Genomic DNA, 15550 nt, shown 5'->3' on the forward strand with positions numbered 1-15550 from the left:
CATGAGAGTGATCCACAGCACACTACTAATGCAGCAAAATCATATTTGACAAGAAAAACAGCTGATAAAGCACCAACAGTCATGGGCAGACTTCCACAGAGTCCAGACATGAATATTACAGAGGCAGAATGGGATCATCTGGACAGAGAAAAAAATGGAAGACAATCTAAACTTAAAGAAGAACTCTGGGAAGTGCTGAAAGAAAACTGGTATAATATACCAAAAGATTACTTTAGAAACCTTCAGGACTGTCTCCTCAAAAGAGTTCAAGATATGCTTAGTGCCAAGGGAGGTCACACTAAATACTGACTTTTGCCTGAAGAAGCCATTTTGTTCTCAAAAGTTGTGGTTTTTAAAATTTTGTGTACATATATTTTCTGTTTGTATTTTAAAGAGACCAAAAAATAAATATGGATGGTCATTAAAACTTTGCTAAAACAATGAAGTTGGTGGTGGGCTAAGACTTTTGCATAGTACTGTACATATACACAGACACAGACACAGACACAGACACAGACACAGACACAGACACAGACACAGACACACACACAGAGAGAGAGAGAGAGAGAGAGAGAGAGAGAGAGAGAGAAGGTGGCAGTAATGGCAGCCACATTCCCTGGCGAATTTGATTTGAAAAAGTCTCAGTAATATTATACACACATGCCATACTACTGTATGAAGGAATATATTGAAACACCACTGGGACAAAAATAGTAGAAACCTCCTGGTGAGGTGGATATGTTTTGCAGTTACACTGCTGGCTGGTAAAATTATTCGCTAATGGCTATGTGTCACGTGACTGGAAATATATGCTCCAATGTAACTGGGGGTAACTGGGCAACGTTTGGCTGGTGTGACCATGGCCATTGTAAGCTTGAAATGGAACAAAAGACCAGAGATGCTTGTAACTGCCACCTCCAAGTTGGGTAAGGGGAGGGCAGAGGACAGTGTTAGAGAAGTATTTGAGAGAAATGACAAGGGCCATCTTGAGGTTTCAAACATTACTGAACAGAACAACTTAAAAAAAAAAAAGAAACTGGGCTCAGAAAAAGAAAAGCCATCTTACTAAACCTTTTGGTTTCCCAAGTCCAAACTTGAATGGGGTCCAGAACACTAACTATATCTCCAGAAGGATAGGGGCTGCCACAGCATGTCTGCTGTTCTTTTCTATTTCACTGGAATTGGACCAAAACTGGCATTGGAAGGGGCTATGGAAAGAACTCCTTCCATTTAGCCTGAATTTTTACTGCATGGTATCCTGGAGGATATGTGGAGGTGGAATGTCCCTTGCAACTGTCCTCACAAAGGTCACCTCTTTAATACTGCACTTTGCAAAGGAAAAGCCTGTTGATACCAACAAAGGCTTTCCTTGGACAGCAAGCAGTAACTTCACAGCAGTGATGCTTGTTGCAGGGTGACAAAGAGTCCAATTTGGTCTCTTCTCAATCTCAATCCACTGTAAATTCTGCTCTTGCTTCCCTTCAGTTGTTATTATTAGTATTTATTTAAAGTGCATGTTAATTGCATCCTTGTAATGTTAATGGCATCCATATCTAGTATTGCCCTTATTATTGCTGGGTTTCAGGTGCCTACTTGTGCTCCTGTTTATTACAGATTGGCTATTTATTACACAATACAAAATGTGTTTATCATTTTCAATATATGTATGACCTAGTGTTCAACCTGGAACTAGGGCAGAAAACTCTGGGCAGATGAACTGCCAAGCACCTTGTAGTATATCAATGATTAAGATGTTTTATATGCGTTAAGTTTTGTGGACTGCAGAAGTGGGATGCGGTCAACAAAAGTTTATTCCAGATAAAATCTATTCATCTTTAAGGTGACACAAGACTCAGTTGTTTTTGCTACAACAGACTAACACAGCTGACTGTGGAGGACAGATCTAGTCACATTTAGATTAGGCATCCTTTCGTCTCGAGAGACTATGGCAACGTGCTCTGTATGGCAGACTTGGAACAGCGTCTAGTGTGGCTGAGAAGGCCAATTTGAGAGTGACAATCCCTTCCACACTGAAGACGAATACAATCTGTCCCCTGTCCAGCTTCCTGATTCGACTGGTTTCAGTACTGCCTCTTTGCCTCGGCCTGCTGGACAACGGTCTCTTCAAATTGGGAGAGGCCGTGATGCAACGCCTGCCTCCAGGCTGAATGCTCAGATGTCAAGATTTCCCATCTGTTGAGGTCCATTCCTAAGGCCTTCAGATCCCACTTGCAAATCTCCTCCTCTCACAGCTGTGGTCTCCCTCTGGGGTGATTTCCCTGCACTAATTCTCCATACAGGAGATCAGCCATTATCATGACAACGTAGACATCACTGTTTCAGTAATGTATGCATGCTAACAATTCCAGCTCATTCTAGGACTACTCTATTTGGAACTTTGTCCTGCCAGGTGATACAAAAAATGCGTTGGAGACAACGCATATGGAAAGTGTTCAGCTTCCTCTCCTGCCATGTACAAAGGATCCAGGACTCACTGCAGTACAGGAGTGTACTCAGGACACAGGCTCTATAGACCTGGATCATGGTATGTGCCGTCAACTTCTTATTAAGCCATACCCTCTTTGTGAGTCTAGAGAACATGGTAGCTGCTTTGCCAATGTGTTTATCCAGCTCGACATCTAGGGAGAGAGTGTCAGAGATCACTGAGCCAAGGTACACAAAGTCATGAACAACCTCTAATTCTTGTGTGGAGATGGTAATAGAGGGAGGTGAGTCCACGCCCTGGCCCATGACTTGTGTTTTCTTCAGGCTGATTGTTAATCTAAATTCTTGGCAGGCCTTGCTAAAATGATTCATGAGTTGTTGAAGGTCTTCAGCAGAGTGGGCAACAATGGCTGCATCATTGGCAAAGAGGAAGTCCTGCATGCATTTCAGCTGGACTTTGGTCTTTGCTCTCAGTCTAGAGAGATTAAAGAACTTTCCATCTGATCTAGTCACATAGTAGCTGCTTTAATCTGATCGCACATGGCCACTGGTATGAAATATCTGCTATCAGTGCAAGGTAAAATATTAGTAAGCTTTGTTCCACATGTGATTAATTTCAGAAAGCAGGTATATCTGCTTTTCACAAAGCAGGTATGTCTTCATCAAACTTAGGAAGTTATCCAAGATTCGCTTGTGCAGCATTTTGATATATAGATGTATGTTACTGCATGGCAGGAATGATAAAGCACTTGCATATACTACTACAATACAGAAAAGGCAAAACAAGGCATCAGGAAAGATGGCTTGTCTGACAGGTACAAAGACCAGAAGCAAGGAATGGCTCCACTTTTGACTTGTGTTGTCTTTTTAACTTGCAGGTTCTCTGTTTGATGGAATCATAAAGCATTCCAGGGCATAGATTAAATGTCAAGCATGAGAAAATGGTAAGTTCAAAGGGAGAGTGGCAGGGTGTCAAGGAAAACAGCAGGATGTCAGGTATAAAACATAACCAATTTTCGCTGTGTTTTATCTTGTGTGTTTTTTTGCCAACAAGAATGAAATGGTTGATCCCAAAATAACCAGATAAAGCGGCCTCTGCTCTTTTGAGCCCAACTAGTAGGGGAAAACTCTTATTTTCTAGATGAAACCAGGCTGTGTTTATGCAATCCACTATCTCTTCTTCTGGTTGGGAATGAGGTTTTACATGGCTCAGAGGGTGCTTAATGTTTTCTACAAAAAAAATTAAAAATTAAAAATGAGGCATTTATAATTCAAGAAAGCAGGTGAAGCCCTAGAGGCATAGAGAGAAATGGAAGCAGTTCATTACATTGCTTCCTGTTCCTATATACCATCTGAAATCTTTAAGACTTTGGGGCAGAAGAGATGTCATTTAGTCAGTGTGACTTGTCATACAAAGATAAATTACAAAAAAAGTAAATAAATAGACTTATTTAGCAACTCTAGAAAGCACCATTTCTTTTCCAATGGACCTTGACAAGTTGGAGCAGAACTGGCACAATTATGGTATGTGTCCAGAGAACATAAAGAATATATAAATAAAAGTAAAAATGGGCAACATAATTTTAATGCGTATTTTAATGTATATTTAATTATAATGCTTTAAACTACAGGGAGTAAACTCTTTACATTTTTAGCAGTATGTCTGTTTTGGTTCGTCCACATCTAGATTTTTAAAAAGTTCCAGTTTTAGAATGATGATGTAGAAAGCTGATTATATATTGGTCATTTGCATGTGTCTCTATTATTGGATTTCTATGGCTATTCATTAGAACCTGTGCTTATTAACAAATTAAGTGTCAAGAGCTATCAAAGCATTATGTCAGTCATCAATACTGATAGGTATTCTGCTTCATTTCATTTTCTTCCTAAAAATGGGTGAGGGAAGCAGATTAACTTTTTTTTTAAATAACTTTTAGACTGATAGCACAGGCATTACCTGCCTATCATGTAAGAATCCCTACAATATTTACAGCCTCGGCTTTTTATATTTTACTATCTTCATATTTGTTGCCTTAAAAACCTAAGTCCAAACATATATTCAATATTAGCCTTTCTTTGTGCACATAGTCTTTCTTCAGTCTAAAATGGAGACTGCCGCCAAAATATCAGAAGATAAAGATTTGAAAGGGTAGTTATGACAGAACCAAAAACAATCCTTAAATACGAAGCTGTGTTGCTGGAGATAAAGGCTAACATTATTGATAGTATGGCATTCCCAGTTTCTATTTGAAAATGTTATACTGAGGAAAGCAAATCAGACAGTTAATCACAACTTTTTTGTAAAAATGAGTAAACGGAGACTACAGTACAAGACTCACTGGAAGAGATAATGCCAGGAAAAGTTGAAGGCAGGAGGAAAAAGAATGACTGAACATTAGATGAATTGACACAATAAAGGAAGCTATGCCTTTTAGTTTGCAAGACTAAACAACAACAACAACAACAACCAGTCATTGTTTTTATAATTTGGATTGATTGTTCCTGGTATTTTTGAATAATAATAAATTAATTTCTTTCAAATATTGTATGTACATTGTCTAAGATAAGCAGACACAGACAGACACAGATACAAAAAGATATAACTATCCCCACTTCCTTAGCTCCTAAAGCTTCAGTACAATGCTAACATATCTTCCCTTTAATTTCAATCAGTTTGATGTTAACTTGGTTAACTCTTCTAATTAGTTGTTGTGTCCTGTCAAGTTGGAACAAACTTTGAGTGACCCTAAAAGGGGTTTCAAGGTAAATGAAGTATTTAAGGAGTGGCATTCCCAGTTCTACCCTCACCATTCTAAGTTTCCATGGCTGAGTGGGGAATCAAAGCTAGGCCTCCTGAATCCTAGTCCATTACTCTATCCTCTACGCTACCCTTGGTATCTCAACATTCATAATAGTCTGTGCTAAGGACAAAATTCATAATTTGTTTCACATTTAAATTTGTGAAGAGGTACTGCTGTAATAATGAAGTATACAGGAGAAAATCTGGAAGTTGCATCATGGCAATAGGACTTCTTTCTTATTAGGTTGAAACATTTCGCTACTCATATACAGTGGTGCCTCACAAGATAAATGTCTCGCATGGAAAAAAAATCGCAAGACAAATGGTTTTGGCAATGGGGCTGATGACTTGCAAGACAAATGTTCCTATGGCTGTGCTCTGCAAGAAGAATGTTTTCCGTTTTTTGTTCCTGCTTCACGTTTTCTGATTTTTAAATGTTTTTCTATGAGGTTTAAAAAGTTTTTTGATTGAATTTTTTAAAATCATCTGCACAATATGTATGGCTTTAAAAAATACTTCATAAACCCTTTGTAAACCAAATTTGACTTTGTTCGGACTTTTTTTGCCCACAGGAACGCATTGATTAGATTTCAATGCATTCCTATGGGAAAACGCATTTCGCAAGAAGAATTTTTCGCAAGACAACATTAATCACGGAACAAATTAAATTTGTCTTGCGAGGCACTACTGTACAGGAGAAAGCTCCTGTCATAAAATCCAGGTCTTTTTCTGATGCTTAACTTCTGTGTTTTCAAGAAGTCAAGTGATTGAAAAATTCACCTTATCTACTGGCTCTGATTTTCAGGGCTGGAGATAGGGCCTTGCTAATTAGTGCAACCATTTCCAGCCATGGTACATCTTGGTCTCAGAGGTGTGTATGATTTCTTGCAGCTGCAAAATGTAGAACCACCATGACTACTCAGGCTGTGAATGGCTAATTTAAAATATGGTCCAGAGGTTTGAGTTTTGGCACCATGGATTTATGTGTTGTAGTAATGTAAATTTTTGCCTTTTTCTTGCATATAAGGGCCTGCTATTTGTTCCACCTTCCGTGCAAGATCAGCATCATTTTCTAGCACTCTCACTGAGAGTTCTTGTATTTGAGAGATTTTTTGTGTGTGTGTGCAAACTGCACTGAACTATGATAGCCACTGCATTGTTGAAATGACTTTTAAAAATTTGAAAAAAAAGATAAACTTGGCTTGTGAGAAATGAAATACATTCAGATAACTAAAGATGCAGAAATATTTATTTGCTAAAAGCTTGAAGTGAACAACAATGCAAACCCTGAGGCTTCAAGTATAATTAAAACATAATTCCCCCTAATGGAGAAAATTCCTTCTCTTTGATTGCCTGTTGCAGCATTTTTGCACTATGTTTAAGGGGCCATTAAAATCCTATCTGAAGGCAATGCTAATCTGTGCATTTGACAGATAATAGTTGTATTTTTGCAGTAAGTAGAATAGTGAATATTTTATTCCTTTATGATATAATGACCACCCTGTTTAATCTTAATGGAGAAAAGATGAATGTGTTTTACAAGAAAATATGCTGTGGGGAAATGGTGCTACATCAATTACTGAGAGCAAGAGAAGTATTTAAAAATATCAGTAATTTACTTCTATGTGACAAGCTCAATAAGCATCCTGTCGCCAAAAGGAGAGTTTAAAAAGAGATTTTCCCCTTTTATAAAAAAAGGTCACTGTATTTAGAGCCTCCTCATTATACATATTTTCACTTCATCTGTAAAGTAATGTGGCAATCACATCATTAACTTTTCAAAAAAGTAGCATTTAAAACTGATGCACAGCTAAGGCACATAGTAGAGGCACCATGTATTTTTCCTCAGTGATATCAGTTTTGCTCAGATACCTTTTGTAAATAATTGCAACAGCACAGAGACTGAAAATTGTTGTTTTTAGAAGCACTGCAAATAGAAATGTTATAATAATGATACCATTGTTGGTTTTCTAGGGAAAGTAGTCAAAGTGGATGAATAAAAGAGGTTAATTTAAGCAGTTCACATTTTTTTAGACAGGCTAGCAAACTGGTTTTGGATGGATCCAGCTTTCCTTGCCTCATATACTTTGAACACAGTAACATATCGAAAAAGGAATCCTAAGAGAAAGAGAGCAAGAAATAATATTTTCTTATGCCCTGCCTGCTCATCCAAGCATACTGGTAGACCTGTCTTTTCAAATTTGGCTTCAAACGTCTTTTTAAAAATTAAAATCTTTTTTAAAAAAACTTTTGTTTTATGAATGTGGGACACTGTGCTTCTGAATTCACAATTCAAAACACCAGGAAATGGCCTGATATTGCTGCCTACAATGCCAAGCATTACATAGCAAAGGGCAGCTTGAATATTGAGAATAGCTATGACAGCAGTCAAGGTAATCTACAGGATTATATTGACTGGATACCCTCTTGTGCTCACTAACATTCACAAAGAGACACTAAGGAAGGAAAAATCCAGAAGTGGATTCCTTTTTTCATCAGTTAACCACTTCTCACCCAAACACAAAGCATTTGCCAGGGCTGTTTGTTTTTTGACAGTGTGCAAATGGCCTATTGGGCCACTTCCTAGTCATTTGAATTTTCGATACAGAAGCACCGTATCTCACATTCATAAACTGGAGGCTTTTTAAAAGAACTGGATTTCCTGCCTTTTTAAAATGGAAGTTTAAGTACATATACATGTACTACAACAAATCTGAAGAGAAACTTCGCTAATATGAAAGATGTGCACACGGTCTGTACTATGGTTAGTGGGAGGAGGAAGAAGCAGAAACAGCTGGGATGTGATTGTAGTCCCTCTGTGTCTACATATTTTGAAGACTCTAAATGAAATGAAATGTTTGAGTAGGTACAACGCATACAATAAATAAACATACACACCCTTTAACCTCTTGGCAAAAACTAATGTTCCCATGCCTGCTCAGCCAACTACAGACTGGAAAGCTATGTTCCAATTTCATATCTATTTCTTTGAGTTAGGCATACTGGACCAAACCCTCTATGGATATGTTCTGTACAGTAGTGATCCCCAACCTTGGGCCTCCAGATGTTCTTGGACTACAACTCCCAGAAGCCTTCACCACCACCTCTGCTGGCCAGGATTTCTGGGAGTTGAAGTCCAAGAACATCTGGAGGCCCAAGGCTGGGGACCACTGCTGTACAGTACATGTTTTCCAAAATATGTCCCTTTGCTTTTTGAATGAAAAAAGGAAGAGGTTGGAGTTAGCAAAGAATGTCACTGAAAAGAAAGGTAAAGATGATTCATACTATGTGAAAGAAAGACACTGAAGAAAAGGAGGCACAAAAATCAGCTCATCTGAAATGTGGTGTTGGAGGAAAGCCCAACAGCTACCATAGACAACTAGAAAGGCAGATGTGGGTGCTCAATCAAATCACATTTGAACTCCCACTGTAGTAAAAATGAGTAAGCTAAGGCTATCCTACCATGCACATATAATAAGAAAACACAACAAACCAGAAGAACAAATGGGGAGGGGGAAGAAGGGGAGAGGCAGTAGGAAGATCTGACATGATACAGATTGTGTCAATCAAAGAAGCCACAGCTGTTTGTTTGTAAGACCTGAGCAGCACTTTCTGAAAATGACAATATTGCTAGGAAGGGGGAAGAGAGTAAAAAAGAGAGAACAACATGATATGAGATATTGTTGATTTGCAAGATCTGAGCAGATCTGTTAACAATATTTGCATTATTGCTGTTTTGATGGTTTTATGTTTTTTAATAGTTTCACATATTTTTGTTAATTATTCTATTATTCTGCTTGTTGCAAATGGCCCAGAATAGTGCAACACATTAATGGGGCAGTATATAAAGCTAATGAGATAAATAAATAATAAATTAACAATATGACATTTGGGAGGTTATTAACTCATATAGTCACATAACATCTTTGGAGGTTTTTTTTAAATAACCAAACAATTGTATAGTGACAAGATAGGTGGAATGGTTGAGACTGTGACAGAATATAGACACCAAAGCTCTGCTAATATTGAATAAGATCACCCCTAACCGGAAAGCAAAAACCAGTAACTTTGCAGCTTATTCTGAATATTTGTTATCTGTTCTGTTTTAATAACTTTTAATATTTTTTTCAAATGCAGAATCCCTTTGCAAGCATGAATCCCTGTTTGGACAGGAAGGAGCTAAAATTCAATTGGGTCCTGATTCACAGGTTCAAACATTCAGCTTGCCTCAGACTTGGGGCTGATTTCCCATTTGAAAACTTGTGTCAGGCACTAGGGCTCAGAATTCCAGAGAGAATGTTTACTGAGAACATGTTTCTTTTACCTTTAGTTATTGCTCTAAGCTATCCAAACATCCCTTTTCACTACCTGTGAAGCTGCAACAATGTATCTACTTCCAAAAGGATTTCAAGATTGGATCTATATCTCTTCAAGGGTGGATCTTTCTGTCTCTGCTCTCAAAGAAGAGGATCTAAAAAAATCTTCTGTTTTATGGGATGATATTCCATGACCACAAGATTGTGGCCTTAATCTACAAAGAGAATGTGTGTGTGTTTTAAAAATCTAATTTCAGGTGATAAACATATGATTTAAATAAAATAAATTTGAAGTCCATTTTAACTGGATCACAAAACAATCCCTTGAGGAAATGACTATCCATGGAATGTACTTGTTTTGAGAAGGCAATTTCTCTGAATTATCATCATCATCTTACAACTTTAGAGATGGAAGAAACCCTATGGATCATTGAGTCCAGCGTATGTCAGGAAGGCATAGTGGAAATTAATAACTATATTCTCAAATCTTCTATAATTGTTGGCTTACAAAATGCAGACCTACACATTTTGAATTTCACTTGAAGGTCTTGCATGTCTTTCATTATTTTTTGCATTAGGTGTTATCAAACTCAGCCTTAATCATAGTCTAGAATCTGATCCAAATTATTTGTACAATGATGTTAATACTGGCTGCAACTGTGTAAGTATTTCATTGTGACTGGCATGCCTAAAGACCCAGTTAGCAAACATGACTTGGATATTATAGTGCTATTATCTGGTAGTAGATGGGAAATGCTAATAAGATTTTGATGTATCGTGCTACATAATTGCCTAGGTTAAATTCTTTGAATTGAAGGATACTAATGACATATTGTCGGAGGTGATTCATACCATTTTACTGCTTCCTCAGGAAAAGTTTCATGTAAGCCTTTTGTTCTAGCATGAATAAACTATTCTTGTTTGAACCATTCTGTGGTTCTTTTGTGCAAAAGGCAGCCAGACAAGCAGTCAGGAACCAGCCTGCTGGCAATTTTTCTGTCTTATGAATAGCCGGCTGTTCTTGTATTTCTTTCTTCCTACAAACCTGAAAGAAACTGCTTTGAAAGAAAAATGAAAAATTGTAAAAAGAACGCAGACATAACATTTGGTGGCCAATGTATTAAAGTGTAAACAAGAGATGGAAAATATGTGTGTGATTAAAAAGTTATACGTGTTGGTATTCCTCGCTATCTGCCATAGAGAAGGAAAGGCACAGGAGGGCATTTTTGTCTCTGTGCAGTGAACTATCCTGGATGGGTCGGTGTTGGGGACACTAAGTGTGGCAGTAATCTCTGCATGTGCAACTCTATGTCACATCCTGTACTTTTCAGAGGACTTGATCCAATTAATGGTCACCTATCCCCTGGACAGAAGGATAAAGGACAAGTTTTTTTTTTTCTGGAGACGTTCCACTCAAATTGTATTGGTTTTTGCTCACCAAAACAAGAATATTTTTATCAGATGTCTGGAGGGGGCTGTGTGGGGGAGCAACAAGAACAGAGCAGAGTGCCCCATAGAATTAGGACCCAGGCTTTAAGTAACCCAATAACTGCTTTTACCACTGTACCAGCCACATGCTGGGATTACGGAGGTCAGAGTGGTAAGAATCTTGGGCTCATAATGGAACTGAGTGATAGGCCCTATACAGCTGTTACTCAAAGAGCTACAGCTACATAGGTAAAGGGTGGCATGTAGGCCTGCTCCCTTTATTTCCAGTTTTGTTGTGCTAGCCAGCACCCTCTAGAATGAGAGGGTGTCTAAAAATGCAGACAGCTAGATTAATCCATATCAATCAATGAAGACCAAGTATTTTGTACAGTTAAAGGTAAAGGTTCCCCTTGACAATTTTTGTCAAATTGTGTTCTACTCTAGGGGGCAGTGCTCATCCCCGTTTCCAAGCCATAGAGAAACTTCCGTGGTCACATGGCCAGTGCGACTTAGACACAGAATGCTGTTACCTTCCCACCGAGGTGGTCCCTATTTATCCACTTGCATTTGCATGCTTTCGAACAGCTAGGTTGATGGGAGCTGGGACAAGTGACGGGAGCTCACTCCGATGCATGGATTCAATGTTACGACTGCTGGTCTTCTGACCCTGCAGCACAGGCTTCTGCGGTTTAGCCCGCAGCACCACCACGTCCCTCAGTTAATAATTTTTAATTTTACATCCAAAGACAAACCAACCTCAAATACTTTGCATTACAACAGGTATTGCTTTAAACAATACAGCTTACCTGGAAGAAAACAACATTTTTCTCCCACCTACTGAGAGGACTGCAGGTTAGCTCAGAAGGAAAATGGAAGCCTGAGAGGAGAATTACAGACAACATCATAGTCTCTGGTAATTAGAAAGTTCTGAGATTTTGGCCCTGTGAACCCTTGTTCCACTGCACCACTTAACTCTCATGGAGAGTCCGTATGGTGGAGGCTGTCTGCAAATTTGTCATCCTCCATGTTTAAACCTGAAACAGAGGAGGAAGAGCGGGTGTGCTCCCCCCTACTAGCAAGAAATGCACCTGCCTTAATAACATTTGAATAAGGCTATACTGTATAACCATTTGGATGTTTAGAAGGCATGATAACCTGAGACCTCAAGGATACAGTCCATGATCCCTTATGGGAATCCCCCAGCGAGGAAGTGACTGCCTAACACCAGTTCATCTTGTGGTGCTGGATTCAGACTGTCAAGGTTTAAAATTGTGAATTTACAGAGGGCTAAAATTATTAGGAAGATTGCAGAAAATGTAGCCCTGAAATGTATATTGTGCTTTAAAAATGAGATTTGAGTAGCAGTTTACTAAAAGTCATTGTGAAACAGCCATTTTTCAGCCAAGCCAGAAAGCAAGGTTAATATAAAATGACATCATTTCATGAGTGTATCTCTTCTCTGGTTAGCTGACAGTTGAACATGTAAACAGTTCCTCAAAACAATTGAAGGAAAAAAACTTCTAGAGTCCTAAAATACAGATAGAACAAATTGGTACCTGATCAACATAGTTTACCAGCACTTTATGCTCATAGCATATCGTCTACCCAGTAAAATGGTACCCAAGTAACTCACTATTCCCACAGGTTCAGGGACCCAGTTAGTTAAAATAAAGGCTATTATTTGCCATAGTGGCAACTTGCTAGTCTTGTATTTTACAATGGTGGTTGTTTGTCATCCTAATAAAAGCAACATTTCTATTAAAAACCTTCAGCTTATTTACAGAGATTGGCAACTTACTACAGTGGCAAACTCCAGTTGTTTACAGTTAAAGGGGAATTTAAACAACTGAAAGAAATATTAATATAGGGAGGAAAGAGATATAGAACATACAACGCACATGCTACACTTTCTGGATAACAAAAACACAGATGCTAGGAACCAAACATTAAAGAGCAGCAAAATATAGCACCAACAGCTCACAACAATACCTTGGAACAGATGAGGACAATATGGAATTTCTTCCATAGATTCAAACTGGTTTGGTTGGGTAAGCATTTAGAATATTTTTCATATGTGTCCAGTAATATACTTACAAGTTAAAAATAGCTTAAAGCTATAATGTTTTACTTTTTAATGATGTATTTTAGAGATGTATCCTCTGCTTTTTGAGTGTGTCTTTTTAGGCTATCAACTCCCTCATGTTAAGAATTATAAAACATTATTTCTGACATTTTTATTGTATCTTTTTATGATCCAGCAATTTGAACTGGAATAGATTTTTCTGACTTAAATTCTGCCTGCAACTTAAGTTTTCATGTTGGATAAATTATTATTTGCAGTTTTTCATAGCTGAATTTTTTTTTCATGGCAATCACACCTTGAGCTTTTCACAACTTGTAAGAATGGATTTCCATTTCAGCACTTGCACCTACAGTTTTTCTCATAGCTGTAAGAATGATTACATTACATTTTGAAGGGCTACTTTTGGGTTTGTTTGTTTTTGTTTTTTGCTTATGCAACGAAGATGCAATGTAGATGAATAAAGCTTGTAGAAATAGACAAGCTGATGTTACTACTTATTTTATCTCAATACTGAGATAAATTTTGAAATGATTGGAAATGGTTATCTAGTTTCATTCTGGAATTAACCCCTTTTTCCTATGGTAAATTCCAGCTTTGAAAAAAAAAAACACAGATTTCTGATTTTTCCTAGTTGTCTATAAAGATCTATAGAGCTCTTAGGAAGTTCTTCAGGCATCAGATTTTCTGACCTGACAAGCTCCACAAGCACTAGGCAGCCAATCTTCCTTGAATTAGCACCAAATCTGCTGCAGCTACCATTCAGTAGACAGTAATGAATGCCACACATTCCAGTGCCACATTCAGGCCACAAAAGAAGAACTTCACCTTGTCTGAACAAATCTGCTGGTTAGATAAAACAATTACATGAAACTGGTTACATGAAACTACTATCATCTTTTTTGTGTGTGTCCAGCCATACTGCATGGAGAATTTTAGAAGCTTGGGTCAAAAAAAATATCAATTTTTGCGAGATCTATTTTTTTCTACCTTTTCCCCACCACTACACCCACACTACCTTCTGCTTCTTTTCCCTTATGCACCATGATCATGCTGAAGAAGAGCTGAAGAATGATGAATGGAATCATAAGCATAGCTGAAACAGAAATGTGTACTTATCATCTATCTGTGCCATGGAATGCTTGGAACATGGCACTAATAACTGAACAAAGTCTTTCTTCACTCCTCCACTTCCCTTTCATTCTCTGTGGGATTGATATATGGTGAGGACCTTTTCAGCAGAAAGGAGGAAAGCTGTGGTGGCAGAGAGTGGCTTAAGATACATCTGAAGACATCTTGTCTCCCAGTTAGCTTTTTATGTTGTTTCCCCTCCCTTATTATTTGGCTATTCTTTTAAATAGTAGTTTAAAAAAAATAATTTCAAAGTTTCCAATGGCTTCTGATGAAAAGCATGCCAGGTAATTTAAAATGTGTTTTCTAACTTTGGAAAATCTTGTTTCATACACACAACGGAAGGGATGACTCTGCAGAATGACTTAATTTTATTTAAACTTTTTCTCCCTATCAGCTTGCTCTAAGAGTAATCTACCATAAGAATAATCACAAAAACTTAAAGTAAGACAACAACGAAGAAAATACAGGAGCAGTGACAGCAAGGTGAGAAGATTAGCCACTCTAAATGTTGCCAAGAGTTGTCAGTACCCAAAGGAGGAAAACCCCAAAAAGAGTCATCAGCAGTTGTTATGTGTCAAGCTATTTTAATGCTTATTCTGCCTGAACTGTGCAGAATTCCAATGAGGAAATTCATTTAATCTATTTTTAAAAAAATACCCCATTCTTCAATAGGATCCTGGACCAGCTTACAATTAAGAAAACAAAAACATTAAAACAATACAATAAAAAGGTAGCCAGCAGTTTATGGAATAAAACAAAAACACACCAGGCACCATAACATCGAGGAATACAGATTTATTACTGAATAATTATAATGTGTTGGTAGTGATGATCATCATTATAGAAGTACCAACCACACATTGTTCTAACAGTATTCTTACTCTGGTGCCTACTGCTTCACCCAGTCATAATTCTTGCATGTTGCCCTTTTGGCTGTGATAGGCTATTACCCGAAACAGGATTGTCTTAGGTAGACTTGGAAATGAGTTATCTGGGCATTTATCAGCCCTGCATACTAAGTCGTAAGTTCTAGTTAATATTCACCAGTCAGCTCTGAGCAGCCTGTTCAAGTAAATAATATGAGATTGCCCTCCACCTGTTTACATTACTATAGGAAAAAAAAACCAGCAAATTCAAAACAAACAGTAATTAGTCCCACAATGACTTTTGACAAGGTTCCATTTTCACTGCAATTGCTTCCACTGGGAAGGCCACAAAAATTGCTCATCACCCCCTCCCAATGTCCAAATAAATAAATACGGATAGGCAAAGGGCTGCTTCTAATCCACGTCACATCTGCACAATTTTTTAAAAAACCCATTCTGTTCCATTTCTGAAGTCTCCTTT

General features: G+C 37.9%; 1 protein-coding gene and 1 long non-coding RNA gene across 2 annotated transcripts in view; one reads left to right on the plus strand and one right to left on the minus strand.

Moving 5' to 3' along the window:
* Positions 1–15550, minus strand: part of SPON1 (spondin 1) — a 385887-nt gene that overhangs the window by 196991 nt on the left and 173346 nt on the right. The gene's annotated exons all lie outside the window — the stretch shown is intronic.
* Positions 1–15550, plus strand: part of LOC144586145 (uncharacterized) — a 56214-nt gene that overhangs the window by 13248 nt on the left and 27416 nt on the right. The window contains exon 2 of the long non-coding RNA XR_013540897.1: positions 1–15550. This exon is cut by the window's right edge and continues 27416 nt beyond it. This is a non-coding gene — a long non-coding RNA (uncharacterized LOC144586145).

The sequence above is a fragment of the Pogona vitticeps genome, chromosome 1 (genome assembly GCF_051106095.1).
Source record: "Pogona vitticeps strain Pit_001003342236 chromosome 1, PviZW2.1, whole genome shotgun sequence".
NCBI lineage: Eukaryota > Metazoa > Chordata > Lepidosauria > Squamata > Agamidae > Pogona > Pogona vitticeps.